Genomic DNA, 25,155 nt, shown 5'->3' on the forward strand with positions numbered 1-25,155 from the left:
GCAGAAGGAGGTGCAGACAGAATCCAAAGCAGACTCCAGGCTCTGAGCTGTCAGCACAGAGCCCAAGGTGGGGCTCAAACCCACAAACCACGAGATCATGACCTGAGCCAAAGCCGGATGCTTAACTGAGAGCCACCCAAGCACCCCTATTACTCTTTTATTTTTTAAATGTTTATTTTGAGAGAGAGAGAGAGAGACCAGGGGAGGGACAGAGAGAGGGAGAAAGAGAATCCCAAGCAGGCTCTGCACCATCAGCACAGAGCCCAACATGGGGTTCCGGCCCATGAACCATGGGATCATGACCTGAGCCAAAATCGAGATCAGATGATCAATCTATTGTGCCACCCAGCATCCCCTCTCTATTTTTAAAGGAGGTGCCACTGAATAAAGCCATGTCCGTAAGATCTGGGTAATTCAATGGTCTATCTTTTGCAGTTCGAAAACATCCTACCCTCCTCCTCTTCTTTCCTGTCTCAGCAAATGGCATTCCATTCATTTCATCTACCTTATTCCATCTCAGTGTCTAAGCCAAATGCCTCTTTTCCATCCTTGATTCCTCCTCTTTCTTCATCCTCCATAGATGGGTTCCATTTACACTAGCTCCTGTTTAGATCTTAAATCCAGCTATTCATTTCCATCAATAATGCACCTCCCTTAATGAAGGTCACCATCATTTACACCCTGGTTTATTACAAAAGTAACCAACTAGTCTCCTGACTTGTTGTGTCCTTCTTAACCCTTCTTAATTTAAGACTTGTAATTATTTTTTAGCATAATAAATAATGCAAAATTCTTTGTAGTACCTCTTTAGTGAAGAGAAAAAGTCTGTCTTACAGCCCTGGCAGTGAATTCGGACCAATTAAGAACCCATTCACACTTGAATTCAGAGAAAAGTATCTAAACATTCGCATCAAGAAAAAGAATTTTATTTTAGGTGTTCAGGCCCTTGGAATTATTTCTTTCACCATTCATGTCCAAATTGTCTCCTGATCCAATATAGCTCTAGGGGACCCATCTTGTTAGGGAAATGATCTGTGTTCCCTTCATGTGTTTATGTCTTCCATGTAATGAGGAATATCCCTATTTCTCAATCTTCCTTCCACAATTACTTCCTGCCCACACCTTCCGTGATGAAACCAGGACCTTGATGTTCTTGGTTAGTGTGGAGAAAAGGGGAATGGAAGTGTTGTTAGTCATCACTTCATATTTTTTTAATGCCCATCAGATTTGATTTCCTTTTTGAACCCAGCAGAAGCTTTTCCACCAAGTACAAGAACCCAAATCACAATATTAAAGAATTTTAAACCTCAAAGCCAATACAACTTAAATGTGTTTCAGAAGAATTGTGAAGTAATCACTTTTTAGCCAGATATTCCAACAGTTCTTAATAATTTTGAAGACATACACCAACCTATCTGCTGACAGTAAATAAAAACTAAATGCACCATCTGCACCTTGGCTTTAAATTATATAGTAATGAGAAAACGTTGGTCTATTGTTTTCAGAAAAAATGTCCTTCTTTAGCACCATCACATTACTTGGTTCATATACAATCTGCTTCTTTGAATCTGTTGAAGTTTTAGGGTCTCAATAGGCATAGACTTAATTTCTATAGTATTTTTTTAGAGTCAGCAAATCTATTTTATTTTATTTTATTTTATTTTATTTTATTTTTGTATCTTGGTTTGTTTTCCCTGATCCAACAACAGAGGCACTCGAAAAGGTGTCTTTAAAATCACAGAGCAAATGGTATATATTCTAGAGTGCACATTTGAGCAAGCTCCTGCTTTCAGTTTAGACTTCCACTGATCATGGTGTCACTACACCAAGAGTGTTGACAAACTTGAATGGAAGACGTGTTTCTTAATTTTCTTTTCGGAACATACCTCCATTAGAAATGTGTCTTAATACTTAACATTCTCCTTTTAAGAATTATTCTTGTCTATGACTAAAATGCTGTAAGAAGAGACTGCTGTATGAATCAAGAAAAACTGACTATAAATATCAGGAAACTGTATATTCTTTTTTGCTAGTTAGTTATCTGCAGTCATTTATCCTACTATTTTTCTCCCCAAATTTCTTGTTTCAATATCTCTTTTTTATATCTCCCACCGTCTACCAGTTACCTGAATTTCCTCTTTCACTCTCTGAAGTCTTGAACCTTAAAACAGTAAGCATGCCTTTTCTTTTTTAAATATTGTAAGGTGTAAACACCTTAGGAAACCAGCCAGAGGTAAAGAACATTGCAAACACTGAATGTTCACCAAGCTTTGACAGAGTGGTACAATATGATGAAACAGATACACTGGCATAAAAAAAAAAAATACAGAATTAAGTATTATATCCGTTTCACTACTTTAGAGATGTCACTTCTCCAAAACTCAATTGTGCCCTGAAAGATAAAGATAATACTGTCCAACTTGTAAATCGTTAGAAAGACTGGAGATAATTCATGCATTCAACAAATATCTTTTGAACACATTTTCAGTGTCAGGTGTTGTGTTAAGCTCTGAGTGTGCAATAGATGACAGGTCTATTATATAGATTGCATTGGTCTCCAAAAGGTCTCTCCGGCCTCAGTAGTTCACATTTGATTGGGGGATGGGCCAAGAAATAAATAAGCACAGAGCAAATAGATATTTACAAATGGCCTAAGTAAAAAATATGAAGTAAAGATTAAGATAGAAGGCCCTTTGGAAAATTTTTCTTATAGTTTTCAAGTTATTTGTTGACCTCACTTATTTATATGTCTAGAAAATTACCTTAATCCATTGGGGGTTCTCCCGAAAGATATGTCAGTCACCTGGGGTAAAATAAGGGAAAGCCTGATCAAGGAGAGAGAAAGTCCTCTTCTGTTCTTGGGCTCTAAAGAAAGAGGTCAAGAGGAATGGCCAGATTTACTCACAGCTAATGGCTGACTTGTCCAAGTGGCTAGCCTGAGGGTAGCGTTCCATGGGTTTGGATTTGAAGAAATGAAACACCATGAGCTTTTGCGGTACATATAAAATCCTTTGTTCTTATAGAAAGGGAACTGAGGCAAACATTGGTGGCAAGAAAACTCGTAATCAATACCTTATAAAGTCGCAGCGTGAAGACTCATTGCCGTTTCTAGAAATAGAATTTCATGGAATAATTATTTTTATTTTTGGGTCATATTTCCCTGTTAGGTATTTTGAATTTAACCTTCTCGAGTACTCATTGAGTTCCTCAACTCACACTGACTGATTCCATACGACTCTCCAGAGACTTTATGAGGTTGGAGATACGCTAACAGGTGGGTTTGTTCCTGCCCTCAAGCAGCCCAGAATGCAGAGACGGCAGACAGTGGATGAATCACTGCAGTGCAACACAGTCCGTGGTCCAGTGGTAACTGAATGCCAGAGTTCAGAACCTTCAGTACATCAAATCTCCAGGGTGTGGCGTGTTGAAGTTTGCTTTGTCCTCTGGGATAGGAAAAAACAAAAAACAAAAAACCAACCGAGAAGGAAAGAGAGAAAGAAAGAAAGCGAAGAAAAGAAAGAAGTCATCATATCCAGTCTGCACTTATCTGAACTTTTGATATGGTTATTATGTTTTGACTAACCCAAGAGCTCGTTGTAATTTCTCTGAGCCTTATAGTGGTTGAGTCTACTCTCGGTCTGTCTAAGTCTGTAGCTGAGTCGACTCTGCTATTTTTTAAATCTGATATTGTGCCAGGAGGAATTCTCAGCAAAGACTGTTTTTGCTTTCAACCCTTCTGCCAAACCTGGGAAGCAGTCATCAGACCGAGTCACTTTGAGGGCATCCTTTGAGAACACTTTGAGTGTTCTCGTCAAGTATGTTGTGGTTGTCTAACTACCACGTACCGGTTTTTTGAAGAGGCCTTTACAGTTAGGCTCCCAGAGCTTAAACACTCTGTACACACGTCAAAGACCCCTCGATGTATGTCTCCCACCCTCACCGCTTTCCAGAATTCTAGTCTCATATATCTAGCAGCCCCTTCCACCTCTCTACCTACTTATCTAACATGCTTATCAAAGATTACCTATGCAGAACAAAACTCATGATTCTCTACCTTGTAAAACTGTCAACTTTTTAATACATAAGGAAAATTAATGATGCTCCTAACATTGTAATTCAATTCTATCAACCTTCCCCTGAACGAGGACCTGTCTAGGTAATTATCTATTGGTTGACTAAAAGCCCACGAGTGTAGTGAAGAGTATACACTTTGGAATCAAAGAGGCCATTCATAATTTGATCCTAAGCATTTTGGCACAACGCTGTACGATTTTGAGCAAGTTACCTAACATTTCCCAATCTGAAAAGTAGAATTTAAAATATTACATTCATTCATTCATTCATTTTAAAAATGTTTGTTGCATAACTAAAAAGTATCAGATACTCTGATGAGCATCAGTATAAAAAGTAAAAAAAAAAAAACAAAACAGATATAAAGCTGTCCTTATGTTGCTTAAGGTTTACAATTGAGCATAATAAGTGTCAAACATACAACCAGTACTCAATAAACAATGGTTGCTGTAATGGTGTTAATGATTGTGCCCCCGACCCACTCATACGTTGAAATCCTAATGCCCAGTAGGATGGCCCTAGGAGGTGTGGCCTTCGGAGGTGGGGAGTGTGGAGCCCTCGTAAGGGGGTTAGTGTTCTCATGAAAGAGCCAAAGGCAGCTCCTTGGCCCCTTCTGCAATGAGAAGATACAACCTAGAATCCATAACCCAGAAGAGGGCGGTCACTTGACGATGCTGATACTCTGATCTCAGAAGTATAAGAAATAGATATCTATTCTTTATAAACTACTCAATCTGTGGCATTTTGTATAGCAGCCTGGACAGACTAAGACAGGGGCTTGGTTCTTTTCCTTTTGACACAAGGATCATCAGCCACCTATCCCAACTTCCTTCAGACATCTCCTGATTCTTAATACAGAGCTATTTTTACTTTGCCATGGTGCCTTATGCCATCATCTACTGTAGCGGTACTCATTTTATTATTATTTATTTTATGAAATTTATTGTCAAACTGGTTTCCATAACACCCAGTGCTCATCCCAACAGGTGCCCTCCTCAATACCCATCACCCACCCCCCATCAACCCTCAGTTTGTTCTCAGTTTTTAAGAGTCTCTTATGGTTTGCTCCCTCCCTCTCTAGCCATTTTTTTTCCTTCCCCTCCCCCATGATCTTCTGTTAAGTTTCTCAGGATCCACATAGGAGTAAAAACATATGGAATCTGTCCTTCTCTGTATGACTTATTTCACTTAGCATAACACTCTCCAGTTCTATCCACGTTGCTACAAAAGGCCATATTTCATTCTTTCTCATTGCCACGTCGTACTCCATCGTGTATATAAACCACAATGTCTTTATCCATTCGTCAGTTGGTGGACATGTAGGCTCTTTCCATAATTTGGCTATTGTTGAGAGTGCTGCTATGAACATTGGGGTCCAAGTGCCCCTACGCGTCAGCACTCCTGTACCCCTTGGGTCAATTCCTAGCAGTGCTACTGCTGGGTCATAGGGTAGGTATATTTTTAATTTTGGGGGTACTCAGTTTTTAAATTTAAATCAAAGAGCTAAAATTATTTGTCCTCAGAGGATCACTTGGCTAGTCCTTCGTGCAATGTAGGGAAAGCATCCGATTATTGTCTGAGTAGGCCCTCAACCACATATAGCACCTACTCGATGTGGTGAGATAAGGTGTATGAGGAAGTGAGCATGTTCACTGAAGGTTATAAAGAAGCATGTAATGCTTGTAGTAAAATACAAGAAATAGGTTTTAATTGTAGCAACACACCGTAAACAGTCAGGTGACACCTATAGCCACAAAACAAGAATGCTGTTCAATAACTGGAGTAGCTCGAGACCCTAATAACCACAGCTGCAACTGGTGTCAGCTAGAAGCCAGCTTAAACCAATTCAGTCACAGCCCATGAGTGCCAGGTGATACCACCCTTTGATGAGCAAAATGTCACTGCAACAACCTGGGGGGGGGGGGCAAAGGCTGGTTGAAATCGCCTGAGGAGCTGAATGGTTTCCTTTTTATATTTAGCCCCAGGAATTCATGCCCTCCTTCCTCCAAAGGAGCCAGGATTCAATTCACAGCAGAGAAGAGTCCAAGGAACAGGATTCCCATCACAAATGGAGGCAATCAGAAACTGCCTATTTTCAGACACTATACATGGAGCTCTGAAATGGTTTGATTTTCATTTGCACCGGACAAGCAAATACAACCGTGTAGAATGGTAGGCAAAACACACACAAATTGGCCGGTGTGAAAGATTTTCTTTCTGTGCTCTCTGGGCATGGAATGTAGTGAAAATGTAGGTGGTCTGGGGACAATTGTGATTCTGTGCCTATGCACCAATGGGTAGGTCATTTCCTTTCCGTGGGCCTTCATGTCCTCAGTTGTGAAAAGGCAGTTGAGCAGGAAGCTTTAGAAGGCTCTTTGGGTCTTCAAAAGAGGATGGAGCCGTGGAATGGCTCAGGCCCAGACCTCTCTCTATCTGTGGTTCAGATCACTGACATTAGCCTCCTAGGGCATTTTGCCAAATTCTGGGCTTCCTTTCAGGAAGTTGCTTTGCATTAAATAGGCTCTTTCTGGATCTTTAGTCCCACACTATTTGCCAGATTTCACCTTGTTAACTACTTGCATTTTCTCCTCTTTGAGCCTTGGGGGCCCTCTTTGTATAGTAGCTGAATTTGCTGCCCGGGCAGCTGCACTAGAATTTCCAGTGGGTTCCTCTATTCAGCCTTTGCTCCAGGCCAAGAGACAGGCCTCCTTAGAAGAAAGGAAGATTGTACTTTTATAAGCTCTTTCTTAACTCCCTTTTCTCAATGTAAGCATCTATAAACTCATGATAAGTGGGAATTAATGGACATTAGGAATTAATGGACCCACCCAGGTATTTGTCCTGTAAACGATTATTAAGCATCTTCTATGTACCAAGCACTGCGATAAAGGTATTACACATATGATGTAATCAAGCAAGTTAAAAATCTTAACTGACACGTACTGAGAATCTGGAAACATATATATCCTACATGTCTGGTAAATTTTCCTGATTTTTTTCTTTCATAATACCTTTCTCCTAAGAAAAGATAAAAATACATTTTATCAAGATATAATGAACATTTTAAGTACACAATCCAATGACCTTTGACCAATAGGTGAATCCACGGAACCACTCCAATGAAAATATAGAACATTTACATCATCTCTAGAAATTCCCTCATTCCCCTTGGCAATCAACTCTCTTCTATATCTGGCCCCAGGCAAGCACTGATGTATTATTATAGATGAGTTTTGCCTTCTCTAGAATTTCATATAAACGGTCTCATACACCGTGTTTTCTTGGGTCTGGTTTCTCGCCCTCAGAATGTTGTTTTTAAGATTTATCCAGATTGTTTACATGTATTACTCATTATCCCTCCCTACCGTTGAACAATTTTCGTTGTAAGGCTATACCATAGTTGGTTTATCTCTTCATATATTGATGACATTTGAGTTGTTTCCAGCTTGAGCTATTATGATAAAGCTGCTATAAATGCTCATGGACGAGACTTTGTGTGAATACACGTTTTTATTTCTCTTAGGTAAGTACCTAAAAATGGAATAGCTAGGTCATATTTAAGTATATGTCCTACTTTATGAGAAACTGCCAAACTGATTTGAGAATAGTATCCTTTCATACTCCTAGAGTTTTACCTGCTCTATATCTTCACCAATACTTAGTATTGTCAGTCTTTTCATCCCAGCCTCTCCAGTGGATGCTTAGTCGTATCTCATTGTAATTTTAACTTCCATTTCCCCGACGACTAGCGCACTGAGCGTTTGTAGATGTGCTTATTGGTCATTCCTATATCCATATACTGTTTGTTGAAGTACTTTGGGTTGTTAGACTTTTTATAATTGAGCTGTAAGAGTTATTTATATTCTTGATACAAACTTTTCATTAGGTATGGGCACTGGGAAAACTTTCCCCCAGACAGTGGTTTATTTTTTCCGTTCCTTAATGGTTTCTTTCAAAGGGCAGACATTTGTAATTCTAATGAAATCCAGTTTATTACTTATTTTTCTTTGTGGTGAGTTATTTGGGGTAAGATCCAAGAAGCCTTGATTTATTCTAAGTTTGTGAATGTTTTCTCCTATGTTTTATTTTATGAGTTTTATAATTTTAGTTTACCTGTAAGTCTATGACCCATTTTGAGTTAATTTTTCTGTAGAGTATGAGGTACAAGCCAAATATTTTTTTCTATAGCTATCTAGTTTTTCTACTACAATTTGTTGAAAGGATTATATTTCCTATATTGACTTACCTGGGTGAATTTTCTAAAAACCAATTGACCATATGAGTGAGAGTCTGTCTCTGTATTCTCTATTCTGTTCTATTGATGTATATATCTCTCCTTATGGCAATACCAGGCTGATTGATTACTGCATCTTTAGAGTGAGTAAAACACTATGTCACTCCTTTTAAAAATTGTTTTATCTATTTTAGATTCTCTGACTTTCAATATTAATTTTTAAATCAGCTTGTCAAGTCTTATTTTAAAATAGCCTGCTTGGGGGCAACTGGTGGCTCAGTTGGTTACCCTGGTCATGATCTCATGGTTCCTAAGGTCAAAATCTGTGTAGGGCTCTGGGATGACAGCACAGAGCATGCTTCGGATTATCTCTCTCCCTCTATCTCTGCCCCTACCCTACTCGCGCACATGCATGCTCTCTCTCACTCTCTCTCAAAATAAATAAACATAAATAAATAAATAAATAAATAATAGCCTGCTGGGATTTTTACTGGAGATGCATTGAATCTACATGTTAACCTGAAAAGAATTGACAGTTTGACAATATTCAGTGTTCCAATCCATGAGCATGGTATATCTATCCTCCATTTATTTATCTTCTTTTTTGTTGCCCTGGCACTATTTTATAGTTTTTAGTATATAGGTATTGCATATATTTTGCAAAACTTATTCCTAAGTATTTCATGCTTTTTGATGCTATTGTAAAATCTTTTAAGATTTTCTCCCAATTTATTACTAGTACAAATATGCAAATACTTTCTGTATATTGATTTTTTGTTGTATAATCTTTCTAAATTCAGTTATTTGTTCATAAAGCTTTTTGTAGAGTCCTTAGAATTTTTTATCTGATAACATTATCTGTGAATAAGAACTGTTTTATTTTTTTTTCTTTTCAATCTATGTGCATTTTGCTTCTTTTACATGCATTAAAGTGACTAGGATCTTGTTTGTTGTTGAATAGAAGTGATGCGAGTTAAATGTCCTTCTCTTATTCCCATTCTTCCAGAGAAGCATTCAGTCACAAGCCATAATATATGTTAGCTGTAGGATTTTTTTGTAGAGTAGTTTGTGGACAATTCGTTCATGAATGCTTTTTTATTTCGTGAGATATATGCTTTTATATTTCGTGAGATGTGGTTTTTCTCCTTATTCTGCTAATATGGTAAATTACATAGGTTGATTTTCAAATGTCATATTACCTTTGCATTTCTGTTTGTTCATACATATGTATCAAAAATTAAAAGCTGCTTTAAACTCACTGCTCATTGGTCGGCCTTGTCAACAGATGGGTTCTTTATAAGATGTGGATTGTTCACTGTGTTGAAGGATTCCCATATGTCAGTATTTGTATTTCTTTTCTCTTTGGCTGATCAGATTCCCCATAAAGGAATTTACTAGCACTTCCTCAAAGGTTAAGGCCTGTTTCCCACTAATTTGTTGCTTCATGAAGGAAGAGAATATCATTGTAGGGCATATAAATATGTTTCCTGTTTTATTCTCTAATGTCAGTTTTTTCTGCTGTCCTTCTGGCTCAACTTCTCCAGAGACCATACCTCCATTCTTCTGTGACCTAGAAGAGGGATGTTGCCTATTGTGTGAGAAAGAAGAAGGGATCTGAAGGTCTGACTTCTTATACAATCTTGAGTCAATCATTCTGAGGCCACTTACAGAAGTTCCTGATCTTTTGAACTTCTGGAACTTTCTGGAGTTTCATGGTACAAAATAGTTTGCTTTCAGGATTCCCTGTATTTATAGCTTGGGTTTCAGTATTGCAGAATATCGTTGCTATATCTTGTTGCTAGTATTGTTGTTGTTTCTCCTCCCTTTATCTTTGTGAATTTATGCCTTAAAACATTTTTTCACTGTCTTTTAAAATAATTTGGAGAAGCAGCAGAAATTAATGAGGGAGTTCAATCTTTCAGAAAGTCCTGGCATCAGTTTTTAAAAATATTTTTAAACATTTTCATATTTGATGAGGAAACTGTGATGTTGTAAGACTAGAAAAACAATCGCAGACTTTTCCGTAAGACCTTGAAATCCACGTAAGTGTTTTTCTTTCTCTCAAAGGCAGTGGAGAGCATTGAGGGATTTTAAGTAGAAGAGTAATGTAATCAGAATTATGTTTGGAATATGAAAAAGTTGTTGAGAATAGTTAGGAATAAAGGCAGGGAGACTGGTTAAGAGGTTCTAGCAGCAAGAACAACCGAAGAGAAAGCTATGGCAATTTCCTCTTGGGCAGAGGCAGGGCACCATGGCCTAGAATCCTGACCTCTGCTTTCAAAGACTTCTTTCTATCATCCATCCTTCTTTCCTTCAATGAGGATGAATCCTACCAGGTATACCTTCTAAATATCACTCCACTCTACCTTCTTTTCCTCTCCATACTACACAGCCATCTATCTCCCCAGTGGCCTCAAGATACATCATGCATCTTTCATTCTGCTGCCTGAATGGCTTCTCTAGAGCACAGGCTGATTCTGTGTTTCTTCAAATGAAAACTTTTCAATGGTTCCTCAAAGTTCAGAGGACAAAGTTTGAGATCCTCGGTCTAACATTTATTTTTATTGCATTTTGCAAAAGTATCCAGCAACTGTAGTGTACAGGAAATTTTCTTAAAGAAAAAAATAACTGATCCTTTATGATACACAGTTTGAAAAACACTGCTTTAGATAACCTTCTCTGTGTTGTTAAAACTTGTGAGGCACCAGCTTCCTAACCACATTGATCTGGCCTCTAATACTTAGAAAGACCTGGGAAGTAGTAGAATATTAGTGAGAGAGAGAAGAAAGAAAGGAACACTAACATCTGTCAAATATTTGCTGCCTTTGTGTGACTTTTCTGGTAGCTTTACATACGTAGCAAAGTAAAGAAACTATTTTAACTCCTGACATTAGAGTTTCTCTTAGGGATGGCACTCTTTGCTTAGAGAAATACCTTGATGGATCACTTTTGATGGGCAATGTAAGGCCTCAAAACAGAGCATGCAATATAGATGAGCATGTAATTAGTGCTGAGGAAAAGGGAAATGGAGGTACCAAATAGCCTCACAGAAATTTGGAGCCCATGGAGAAAAGTGGCCAAAAAGAAATTCAAGATGGCAGAGCAACATGAAGATGCTATTTTAAGCCAAAAATCAAAATAGCTGATTGCTAAAGTTTTATTGTTTAAATTGCCACGATATTAGCCGTTATATTCTAAAACATTTTTAGTAAGGATGCACACTAATACATAGTACGAATGGTTTTGAGAGTATACCAAAGAAAGGTGTGTGTTCATATTTAGTTAGTTTGAAACAGGCAGAAGAACATAGAAAAGAGATGAGATGAAAATGAGCAGAACTTGATGGAAACCAGAACTCATAGTCAAGAGTAAGTAGGAGAATGTAAATATGCCATCACCCAGAAGTCACACAAAGCTTGGGCAGGGCACAGCATATCCCACTGGACACGGGATACATATTGTGAACCAAAATTTAAAAATCTCTCAATGCATGGTTGCTTCATAACAAATTGCCACAAAATCAGAGGCTTACAACAAATATTTATTATTGAATCATTTTTACAGGTCAGGAATACAGGCAAACTTAGCTGGGTCCTCTGACTCAAGGCCTCCCATATTTAGAGAGAGATGGGGAGGGAGAGAGGGATTTATGCTCAGGACTTGCCTTACACAATTGTGAGGGCTGGCAAGTCTGAAATCTGGCAGGCCAGATATTCATGCAAGAGTTGAAGTCTTGAATCCAAATTCAGCAGGACAATAGACTGCAAACTCAAGAAAGATCTCCATGTTGCAGTCTTGCGGAGAATTTCTTTTTCTTTGAGGAACCATAGTCTTAGCTCAGTTAAGGTCTTCGACTGAATGAGGTCCACCTACATTACGGAGAGTAATATGCTTTATACAAATTCTTCAAATAAACTAAATGTTAACCGTTACTCAAAGTCTACCAATTTTTTTTCAAAGTCTACCAATTTTGACGTTAATCCCATCTACAAATTACCTGCACCAAACCCCTCTAGATTGGTGTTTGACTAAACAACTAGGCATCATAGGCCAAGTAGACATACAACACTAGCTATCACAGGCTGCAGTCAAGATGTTGGCCAGGGCTGGGTCCCGTCTGAAAGCTTAACGAGGGAAGACTAGATCTTCTTCCAAGTTCATCAGTTATTGGTAGAATTCAATTCCTTGCATGCTGTTACATTAGTGGCCTAAGTTCTTTGCTGGCTATTGGCAGGAATTCGTCTTGTTTTTTGCCACATGGACCTCTCCATTTGGTAGCTTGTTTCATCAAGGTCAAGGGAGAGAGTCTATTAGCAAAATAGAAATCGTAATCTTATGTAACCTAGTCAAGGAAATGCTATCCCATGACTTTGCCACATTCTGTTGATGGCACACAAGTTGCTAAACCAGTCCACAACCAAGGGAGAGAATTATACAAGGGCCTGGACACCAGCAGGTGGGTGTCATCTTAGGGTCTGCTTGTCACAGTCTGTTTGTCTCTGTTAACATTTGGATTTCAGGTAAACTATTTCATCAGGATTCTCTCAAACAGTTGCTGAAGTAAGCACTTTTATTCCCACTTCACACATTAAGGAATTAGAACAACATAACATATGAAGTAACAGGCAGAGCTGGCACTCAAGCCAGCATCTATTTGCTACCAAATGCTGCATCTTTCCTATTATACTGTAAGGAAAGTCAGCGAGGCATAAAAAATATCGGGAGTAAGCATCTCTGAGAACAACCTTCTTTTTCTGTTTCTAAACGTTGAGATCCAATCCTGAAATCTGTGATGGCTTCCTTTTTTGATTCACTATAAATTCTATTAGAAAGACTGATCGGCATTTCTATTTCTCAAATCTAGGTACTTCACGACTCTTAACTTTTTCAGAAAGAGCTCTAAGACCAGAAGTGGAGTTTCTGGGATTTTTCTCAGATAGAGCTCTAAGACCAGAAGTGGAGTGGGATTTTTCTCAGAATTCTTCTCATTCTTTATATTCCTGGGTTTTTTTCCAGGCTTATTATCTTATTATAATTTTTGGTGCCTCTTTGCATGGCGAGGATGAGCCTAATTTTTTGCTATCCTTGTCATCTGACTCCAAAACTGGAGATATTCTCTTTGCCTGCAGATTTAACCTTACCTCATTCTTCAGGTTAAAACTCTGGATCTTATTTCAAGTTGTGCCCTTGGTCCTAAACTCTGGCTTCGAGATCTGCATTTATAACTGATTCTCATACCTAAGTACCTGCCTGGCATCCCAGTTTCTCTAGGATTAGGATCACTACCTTGATCCCTTCAGGACTTCCAAGGGTGTGGAGTTATGATTCTGAACCCAGTACCTTGTAGCTAGGTCCTCTTTTCTACCTCCTGCTGACCCTCTTCTTCTTTTAGCCTATAGTTACTATTTAAATGTAATTCATCCCAGATAAGTAGAGGATATGGAGCCTTCTGACACTCCTTCTGGGTTTGTAAGGGTGGGAAATGGCAATAATTATATGTTTATATTGTTAGGTCACTTGTTACAAACATTAGACACAAATGAAGAAAGTTCCAAGCTAAGGGTGTGGGAAGAATAGCAATTTGGAAGCAGAGGCCTTTCTGTAGCTCCTTAATCATGAAGTAACCTGTGGCTATTCTCGAGGCAGCAATTTACCCAGACATCCATACAGCAGACTATCTCTCCCTCTTACACAAGTTTCTTCCATTGACCCCCATTTCACAGAATATGGAATCCAATGCCTAGGCTTATATTCAAGGGTTTCCCTGGCCTTATGGCAAGCAGTTTTTCCAATCTTACTTCCATGTTCTGTGCATGACAAGCCTTTCCCCCTCCTCGTGTACAATAGTCTTCCCTTAATTATTCACTTTTTAAACTTGATAGAACATCTTTTCATTCAGGTCCATAAACACCAATTCCTAGATAGCACTTCCTGTTCCTTACTAGAATCCCTGTGAAATTCTCTTTTATCTATGATCCTCAGTGCACTGTTTATATCCACTGAAGCACATCTTTCATTCTATCAGGTGATTTGACTCATTACTTACATGCCTTTCTTTTCTTATTAGCCCAGAACACTTTTATTTTTTTTTAATTTTTTAATGTTTATTTATTTTGAGAGAGAGACAGACAGAACGTGAGCAAGGGAGGGGCAGAGAGAGATGGAGACACAGAATCCGAAGCAGGCTCCAGGCTCTGAGCTGTCAGCACAGAGCCCGACGCAGGGCTTAAACCCACGAGCCGTGAGATCATGACCCGAGCCGAAGTCACACATTTAACCAACTGAGCCACCCGGGCGCCCCCAGAACACTTTTTAAATAGTTAACTTTGTATTCTTAATTTCATTCCCACCCTCAAATTCTATCACAATGTCCTGAGCGAGGCACGGTGATAAAATGAGGTTGAGGATAGGAGATAAATTTGGGAATCAGACACACCTAAATTTGGAAATAGGTTCTGGAAGTTACTGTGTGATTGGAAAAGTTGTTTAGCCCTCAAGTCTTGGTTTCCTCATCTGTCAAATGAGAATAGTATTGCCTGCCTCCAACATTTGAGGTAAGAACACAGTAGTATTAACTCTATAAAAAGATCGGTGCAACGTAGGGTATACAGCACTGTTTCTTCTCCAAATTTCCCGTTTTCACAACCCAGAGCTCACTCCCCATTCCAACCTCCCCTCTCACCTCCTCTTCCTACTTACACCCCCACTATTAATAAATGTTTATGAAATTGGAATGAATCCTCTGTCACTGACCTGCTTGAATCAGGAAGCAAATGACTCACAGGTTTTAAACAATCTATTGACTTTTCTCTCTGCAGACTTTCGGTTGTTTGGTGCTTTGCATTCTTGCTTTTCTCTTCCTTCCTGCCCTGATTTGCTATAAATCCATCTTTTGTGCTCTCTTTCTGTTCTAAAATTTCATTTTCACCTTCAAGCTCTTTGTTTACGTTGTGTCTCTCTTCTGCTGAAAGAGCGTGGCCTTGCGAAGCCGACATTCGTTTAATCTTCTGGCTTCTCAAAATCTGTATTTATGAGTTTCCTCATGTTCCCAGTGCTGGGGACTGCAGCACACATGCCAGAGCTTTCTGAGTAAGTGCTCCAACCTGAAAGGAGAGCTGTTCCAAGGTTATGTCACCCCCCACCATGGTGCTTCCTCATCGACAGCCAGGAAAAAGAAAAGTTTCCATGGAGATGAAACAGAAACGAGTCTGTCTGATCAATTCTGATTTTTATAAATAGGAATCCATTTTAAGTCTAGGTTTGTAGCCTGAGCTGCTGTCATAGTTAAAAGGAAAGTAGGAAGTTTTCCAGTAAATTTCTAGCATGGAATATCTACCTACTTCAGTATAATAGAGAAGAGGTCCTTGCCCTAAGGGGGCTTAAAATTTAGTTGGGGGATGAAAAGTAATACACAAGAAGGAGAGGTTTATTAAAGCTAGGAATAGGAAGAGCTAGTTTAATTAACACTTATTGACTTACTGCGTGAATAAATCAATACAGATTTCTATGGACTGAATGTGTTCCTCCCAGTATTCGTATGTTGAAGCCTTAGTCCCTAATGGGATAGTATTTGGCGATGGGGTCTTCAGTCCTAAGAGAGGAACCTTCATCCCTCTCTCTCTTTCTCTCTCTCCCTCTCTCTCCCCACTCCCCATAATGAGAGGACACAGCAGAAAGACAGCAAACCAGGAAAAAAGGTCCACACCAAACCCAACTATGCTGACATCCTGATCTTGCAATTCCAGCCTCCAAAAGTGTGAAAAATAAATTTGTGTTGTTCAGGTCACCCAGTTTATGGTATTTGTTATATTAATCCAAGCTGAGATGATGATTGAGAAAAATGATTAAATGAATGAATAAATGAAAGCTTGAACTTTAACTCTTGTGCTTTAAAACCTAGACAGAGTTACTAATCCAAAGCAATTTAAGTCACCTTTAAATTATTTGCAATGGAACTCTGTAATTATATCATTAAGTCAGCAGTCTAGGCTATTTCAACAAACAAACTCTAAGTTACTACAATGGGCCAGACCATATAGTGAGTCCAAAAGGAAAGCAAGATGAATGAGATATTGTCCTTTCTCTAGAATAAAAACAGAATTTTCCCATCACTACTTTATGGATTATTGCCAAGTATATCCTAAGTATAGTCCCAGAATGGACCAGTAGAATATCATTAGTTTTCAGTACACTAATAGATTGAATGGAAAATTTGTTGGGACTCGGGAATACTTGCTGGTTGATCTGTAAATATTATGCAGTATATCTACTTCATCATTTGGAGAGTTTTACCACTCTCTGGAAGTAATTTGACACTATCCATCCTCTGTTTTAGGTATGTGAAATATATGTTATGTTCCCAGCTAGACTTTAAATTTCCGGAGAGTAGGTCTATTTTTACTTATCTAAGCATCTCCCACAGAGACTAGCCTAGCACCTGACATATGATAGGTTCTCAATTATATTGACTGAGTGGATAAGTGTAATATAAAATAAAAATATGTATTTGCTCAATATGGATTTGGGGACCTTGCCGTGTGGAATGGCAAATTTAAGCGATGGAGACATAACGATGAATAAAACTGGTTCTTGGTTCTCCAGGACCTCTTAATCGGGTTGGGAACTCAGAATGCAAATCAGTAGTGATAATCCAGTGTGCTAAGTATCACAGTGATGATAAACATTGGGAGGTCTATGAGCAGTTGGCAGGGATCGAGAGTTCTGAAAAGACGTAGGAAGAGAGGTGAACTGGAAGTTGGACCTAAAGAATGAATGAGTTTGCCAAGCACAGAAATTAGGAAGAGAGTTCCTTCAACCGAAGGATAAGAGTTCATGGTAGTGGTGAGATAGAGCTCACTGTGCACAGAAGGAACAACACATGCAAAGGTTCAGAGAAATGAGAATGTGCAACCCTGAAGTGGCCAGGGTAAAGATGTGTTATGGAAAATCATCACATAGGAGAATAGCGACATACACCAGGGTCAGATCATGAAAGCCTGTCATGCCACATAGTTTGAATTTCATCTCTTGAATAATAATAATAAGCCTCTAGTTTTCTTTAAGGGTAGTACCAAGATAGCCATTTTTTTTTTTTTGTCTTAGAAAGACAATTCTGACAAGCACAGGAAAAGCGATCCTGAGGATCAAAGAAGGAAGGCAACATTTATTGAGTGATGACTATGTGCCAAGAAATTCATTAGAGGTTTTCACAGATATTATTGAAGTTTGCTTCATTTAATCCTAACAAAACAAGAGATAAGCATTAGTATGCTCCTTTAGCAGATTAAAAATCTGATGCCTGAAAATGGGAATGGGAATTGATTAGAAATTGAGAAACTACTTAAAATTCTAGGTGAGACCCAAAGTGGGTCAGTGCGAAACAATGGTGTTGGGCAGCACAGGTGGGGAGGGAGGGGGAAAGAGAAAACAACCTATTGGACAAGTATTTGGAAAACACAATTAATAGGATGGTCATTAGTTGGGTGTAGGCATGAGGAAGAGGACTAGTTAATGGTGAATGCAAACTCTCTGCAGAGTTGAAAACCTGGATCTCATATAACTACTGTGTTCAAATGGTTCTAAAGTCTTTCACATTTCCTCTCATACCTTTATCTTAAAATCCATATAGGTAGAAAAAAATTTCCCTCAATATGTAAGACAGAATTGTACAGCTTTGTGACTTTAATGTGTCTCCCTGGGAGTCAGCTATTGAGTGTGCCAAGGAAGATCCTAGATAATCAGTTTTAAAGACAATTTTACATCTTGTAACTCTCTTGTATAGGAGAATCCCTACTGTAAAGTGTTCAGAGGAATTTGAAGGCAAACAAGTATATAAGTGCAAGGAATTGTATCCGATGTAAGACACCACCCAGACTCTTGGCAAGGCGAAATCACTTGGAAACAATTAGTGGCTCAAGAGACTGATATCATAGAGGATCAAAGTGTTCACTGGGAAATGATTTGGGAAGTGGAGAGGCCACCAGTGACTTCACAGCAAACCACGGAGCGATTGTGAAACTCAATGCATTTTGCAATGTTATACACAGAGGAGGAACGCTTCCAACTCCAGAGAAATCCTGCTGACATCCAAGAGGCCTCTTGTTTCCGTGTCCAAGGATCTCTAGTATCACATATTCCCCTTCCTCTCCTAGACTTCATTTGCGGTAGTCTACTCCTTATTTTGAGAGTGTCCTGAACAACTGACACGATTGACAAATTCAGTCAGGCGCGTCCTCAACTATTTGTTTTACGAGGGAACCAAGAGTATAGGAGACAGATTAAAGTTGAGGTGAAAAAAACGATATAATATACCTTATCGACCCTTCCATGGTAGTTTGGACCACGTCCTCTGACCACTTTCCTCTGATGAAAGAGGAAATAAGAACAGACGAGGTGAACGACACAGAAATTTACAAGGGGAGGAGACAGGCCAAAAAGCCCCTTTCCTATTTTGCAAACCTAAAGACTCCTCATTAATGTGGTTTCATAGCAGCTTACTTTTAATTTTACAGTTCTTAGCAAAATTTGTAGCCATAGTTTTTATAAGTATGGTCACCACTCATGATCCCTGAAATGCTTAATAATCCCTAAAATAATAGTGTCTAAGAAACTACATTGAGGGATGTGTATGTGCAAGCTTATGTACGTGTGTGTGTACGTGCATCTGTGCGTCTGTTTGTGTGTGAGAGCAACGATGGCTGCCAAGATGAGAAGATACCCTAAAATTCTCACATGGAGGCCCAGAACTTCATCTAGGTAGGAAGGTAAGTTTTATATAGTTCAAATATGATACTCAGGAAGAGAACCAGATCAATAAGCCAAAGTAATGGTAGTTATATATAAAGTAAACTATCTCTATTTCCTTATGACATTATGTATCTATCATCTATCTATCTATCTATCTATAAGTAAATCTATAGAAATAGAAGGTGGATTGGTGGCTACCAGGAATGAGGAGTGGGTAATGGTGATTAACTGCTTAATGGGTATGGGGGTTTATTCTGGAGTAATAAAAATGTTTCAGAACCAAAGAGATGTGGTGGTCGCATAAGTTGTGAGTGTACTAAATGTCGCTGAATTATTTTACTTTAAAGTGAGTAATTTATGTTATATGAATTAAACATCAACAAAAACACTTTTTTTAAATGGATTTGAACATAAGTTTAAAGACTCATGTTATAATTGAATGTAGCCAACAATTAAAAACATAAGTATGTTGATGGGGCACCTGGGTGGCTCAGTCGGTTGAGCATCCGACTTCGGCTCGGGTCATGATCTCACAGTTCGTGGGTTTGAGCCCCGCGTCGGGCCCTGTGCTGACAGCTCGAAGCCTGGAGCCTGCTTTGGATTCTGTGTCTCCCTCTCTCTCTGCCCCTAACCCACTCACATTCTGTCTCTGTCTCTCTCAAAAATAAATAAACATTAAAAAAAAATATTTTTAAAAACCATAAGTATATTGAGTCCTAGGGGATAGGTAAAATTATGCCACTATGACTGAATATTTTATTATACAGAAAAAAATTGATGTATAGTTAGTTCCTATTATTTTACCAACATAGCAGAATGGTTCTTCTTCTTCTGGGAATGGCCATACATGTAACAATGTTGCCATGGTTGTGATGGCAACAGGGGTTTTACCAGCCCCTGTCCACAGTTGACTTGTTGAGGAGTGGGCACTTGTTCCAAGATGAAGTATTTAATCCTCATTCAGTCAAATTGTAGGTTAAAGTTTCTATATCTTGGATTGTAAAATATAAAAGCGAAGGTTGGAAACCACTGGGTCAACTATTTTTCCCACTATGTAGACCAGAGAACCTGAGGAAAGAAGTTTGAAGGGAAAAAGGAATGAGGCAAACACAAAGAAAAGCAAGAGGAGAAAAGGGGCTTCTATAACATTCATATTCCTCATTCCAGATGCATCTCTGAGATTGAATTCCACAATCCGTCTGTATCTTTTTAATACATAGTCTCTTTAACTTAAATTAGTAGGTTTCTTGTCCCTTGACGATGAATCATAACTATTACACAGTGAGGAAATGAATACTGCTTTATAGACGCAAATTCTTAATACCTTTGCATATTTTAAAGGCAATAGTGTGGAGACAATTTTCTTTCGAAAATAAAACATGTAAATGTATATAGGATTTTAAAGTTTGTAAAAAAAAATTAATGCAATATCTAATTTCATACCAATACTACCCTGGAAGTAAATGTTATTATCACCCCTACTTTAAGGATTAGAGGACTGAGACCCAGAAATGTCAAATGGCTTGCCCAATTAGCAGCAGAACAGGAACTAAGACCAATTTTTTTCCTCTAAAAGCAAGCAATCTTTGCTGAGCAGTCATTCTGAGGGTCTTGTATTGGCAGCCAGAAGAGGGAAGCAACTTGGGATGCTCCCCTTCCAGCATTCTCTCAAGTTGGACTTCTGCTCCCATGGCCCACAGACTCCTTCCTACTTTGTGGGACCAAGCAGAGTGAACCACGCTGCCTGGACCAGTGCTGGTGTCTCCAGTTCCTACAAGGGTTTGCTCCAGGGCTCCCTGGTTGCCATGAAGGACTCTCAGGTCAGCTGGCTTGACCGCTCCCTGGAATCCAAAAGATTCCATCCATCTTTAGCTTTTCCCCTGGGGCCATTCCCCCTCACCACGGCACAGATCACCACAGACAAGTGATTTTAAGAAGGCAACATTCTACAGCTGAGGGAGCTGTGCAAGATTTTGTGTTCTCTAACTAAAAAGGCTACTTTTGGAATTTGTTTATAAGGCTCACTGCAGAAGTGACCTAGGCTCCAAGGTATCAAACCCAGAACAGGCTTCGAGCAGATTTCTGGTGCGAGTAGTAGATAAGGACGAGGTTCCAGATTATAGCAAAAACGTTCATAATGGGGAGCAGGTAGGGAGTGGGAATAGTGCCTAGACAGGATACCTGCGCTGTTTACTTTCTTTGCTAGGCTTACAGAAGGTCAGGTTGGTATGGGGCTCTTCAGTGTCAGGGACCCAGGATCTGTCTGTTTTGTAGCTTCAACATCTTCAACACATGGTCTCCACCTCATGGCTCAAGACGGCTGCCCAAGCAGAAGCATTATGTTTGCATTCCAGGCAGCAGGAAGGAGAAAGATGATATCCCTTTAAGGACATTGCCTGAAAGTTATATACTCATTTCCATCTACGGAAAAGGCACCGAAGTGTAGGCATGAAATCATAGGTAGCTGCAAAGAGGATAAAAAAAAAAGGCAGTCTTGATTCTGAGTAGACATGTGCCCAGCTAAAATTTGGAAGGTGCCTTAATAAGGAACAAAGGGATATTAGGTGGCACATAGCAAACTCTCCCCCAAGTGCGAAAGCTGCTGATGAAGTCATTAAGTGGCTGTGCATGTGTGGCCTTTGTGAAAATGCCAAGATAGAAAGTTCTGTTTCTTTAGAACAGACATGTCCTTTTCTAAAGAGGCATCCTGGTATCCCAGCACCCTGGGGAAGATGAGAAAAGAGATGTCTGCAGAGCAATAGAGGACACGAGATGTAGCAATGAAGAATAAAAACAACATTGTTATAATAATTATGATAACGATGCCTCACATTTGCATAACGCTTCAGATTTCTAATATTTAACGCATTCTAGTTGAACCCCCAAACTATGTTAAGAAGAATTTTAGTAATAACCCAATTTTAGAGAGGAGAAAATGGAGAAGCAGGTAGGTTAATTGCTTCTGTAAAGTTGGTTAAGCAGCGAATAAATCCTACTCCAGGGCTCGAGCACTGTCATGAACTCCAATTCTCACATTCTTCGAGGAATGCAATGGCAACATAAGTGTGTAATTCCAGCTTCTATATATTCCTTCGTTTTATTCGTCAGTACACGTTTACTGAGCGGCCCAAAGAATACAAAGGTAACAAAATAGCCCTGCATCCCAAGACTTGAGAATCTAATAGCAAGAGTGGCAAAGTTATGTATACTATTTATAGAGATTGTATACTATATTTATATGTGATATGTAATTTTATTTTATATGTAAATATATTTATATGTAATAATATATATTGTATATTGTATATTATATAGTATAGTTTATATATTAAGGTATATACTATAAGTATGACTATATGTTTATATATACATAATTTATATATATAAAAACACAACATATTTGTGCTTTTATAAAGATATATTCAAAATTCAGTTTTCCAATTTTCCTTTTCAAGCCTAGATTCTATGCCAACAGAATTCAAAAGCTAGCCTGTACGTAGAACTCTTGTCCTTTCGTATTCAGGCTTCCTTTCTCTCTTAAAGCTTCCTCTCACCATGTTTTCCATTCCTTGCTGATGCAGTTCTTAGACGTAAGGTCGCACAACATCCCAGAGAAGTAACTATCGCTATACCTATTTTATAGAAAGAAGCACAAGGCCAAGATGGAGAGAAAAGATGCTCAGGATAGAAGCAAATCTACACCCAAACCAAAGTCTCCACGTTTTTAGTAGGATCCTTGACAAAACTACAGAAAACCTAATAATAAAAAATGTATTTATACATTCATTATAGTAACCATCGCTCTGTGTTCCTCTAACACAATGCTCTGAACACAGCAAATTGCTCTACTTGCCTGGTACCGGGTTGGGAGCTCTCTACGTATCGGAAGGTAATAATAATCATAGTTAATATTTATTGACCACTTAGCAGAGGCCACGCGCTTTGTTAAATATTTGACGAGTGCCTCCTTTCATCTTTAGAACGATGCCGTGAGGCCAAGGATGATATTCCCTCATAGTGTATGAAATTACCAAGAGCCAGCCATACGCCTATATTCACTCAGCTCCTAAGAATCACACTTGGTCTGGGTCTCACAATCTAAGTTCCCAATCACTCGTCCTACTGTTGTAGCCCTCAGAGCAACTACGCAAGAATTACAGGGAGGCAAATTGTTGATATTGCTTAAATTTCATTCGTTTTGCTCTGCCCTAAAACAAGCAATAGTGTGCAAGTGTTGGACAACCATCTGTAAAAGTGGTGTCCATATGGCTTCTAAAAAATTGCTTTCCGCCGTGTTATGAGTCTTCTGTAAAAAATGAACACATGGGCCTGGTCTGTTCTTTACCTTCCTGTACAGGGCCAATTCATCATTTATGTTGGTACCAAGAGATGGTGGAATAGAAAGTCATAACAAAGCACTTGGACGTGTTTATTGTCTATTTTGTTTATTCGTTTTTGGTACCTTCTGACTTACACCGCTGATATTAATATTTTAAATATGCAGTGTTTTCCTGAGATTTTTTACCCCATATCTGGCTTTTCTAAATTTGATTGATGTTGTTCTTTTATGTCTCATATAATTTTCTTCTGGTCTTTTAGCTAGTTCGAAATAGAAACCTACAGTTTTTATCTGTTTTGAAGATGTAATATTCTGGTCTAATTTTATTGTCAATAGGAATTTTGTTATTGTTCTTCCACTTTTGTCTCATGATAATTTGGAATTGGATATGCCCTCAATACTTTACTGTTGCTCAGTTTTATACAGAATTAACTTTCATGAACTTTTAGAAGGTAGTTAAGGGTAGCATGTTCAACTTCACCCCCTCTTTGACTTTTTCTGATAGTGTTAACAAATATGGCAGCTTGTCTTCCAAGATTTCATGGCCCTGCTTTTATTGGACCTTTTCTCCTTTCTCTGATTCTTCTCCAGTTCCATCTTGGCTCACACTCTAGAAGTTTCTTTTCAGTGTGGAGTCCTGTCCTGGAAAAGAGTCCTGGCTAGTGAGTTTTGAGAGTTTATAAGACCTAGAATGATCCAGCCCCTTAAACAGAAATTTGCACTCACCTACTACCTGAATGGGAGAGATCACCCTAAGTCTTAGATGCTGCTTCCCAGTGGATGCCTACGGGTGCTTACATTCTCCTGTTCTCTATGAGGTCAGACATGCCTTATTTCCCTTTGCCACTTCTAGGCAAATGCCAATACCATGCAGGTCTTTAGGCTATATAGTTTTTCCTCACTTGCTGGTATTTTGAAGTTCATAAGAATATTTTTTCATCCGGTTTTGTTAGAAATATTACCCATGGGTTTTGGTTTTATTATCTCGTTGTTCCCTCTCTTTTGTTTTGAGATTCTGAGATATTCAAAATTCATACTGTGGTAATTACCAACTTCCGAGAATCCCCTGGGCATTTTATACTTATCTTCTTGTTAATAATTTCTACCTTAATCCCATTGTGATTTGGGGACATATTCTGTATAGTTTTATTTAGTTAATGTTTGCTTCCAGGGAAGCTCTGTGTGAGTCTTCTTATATTTCTAAAATCTAGCCAGTGCTTGCCATATACTGACATTCAATAAATATTTGTAGATCGTTATTTTTGTCTGTTTTTCTTTCATTATTCATCAAGGGTGCTTTGCATAGCTATTATATACCTGGTAGTAACATAGCCACTTTGGAGTTTGTCTTAGTCCTTTCAGACTGCTAATAACAAAATACCACAGATTGGGTAGAGAATAAACACAGAAATTTCTTTCCCACAGTTCTGGAGACTGGAATTTCCATATCAGGGTGCCATTATGGTCCAGTGAGGGCCCTCTTCTAGGTCATAGACTCTTCATTGTGTCCTCACTTGACAGAAGAGACTAGGTAGCTCCCTGGGATCTCCTTTATGAGGACACTAGACCCATTCATGAAGGCTCCACCCACATGACCTGACCAACTCCCACAGGCCCACCTCCTAACATCATTGCATTGGGAGTTAGGAACATGTGAACTTGGGGGACACACAAACATTTAGACTATAACAGAGGTACAAAGAAATGAAAGATATAGGTTTGCCCTAAGATACTTTATATCTTTAAATCAGAGACTTTTGTGATT

This window comes from Lynx canadensis, chromosome F2 (genome assembly GCF_007474595.2).
Source record: "Lynx canadensis isolate LIC74 chromosome F2, mLynCan4.pri.v2, whole genome shotgun sequence".
NCBI classification, from domain to species: Eukaryota; Metazoa; Chordata; class Mammalia; order Carnivora; family Felidae; genus Lynx; species Lynx canadensis.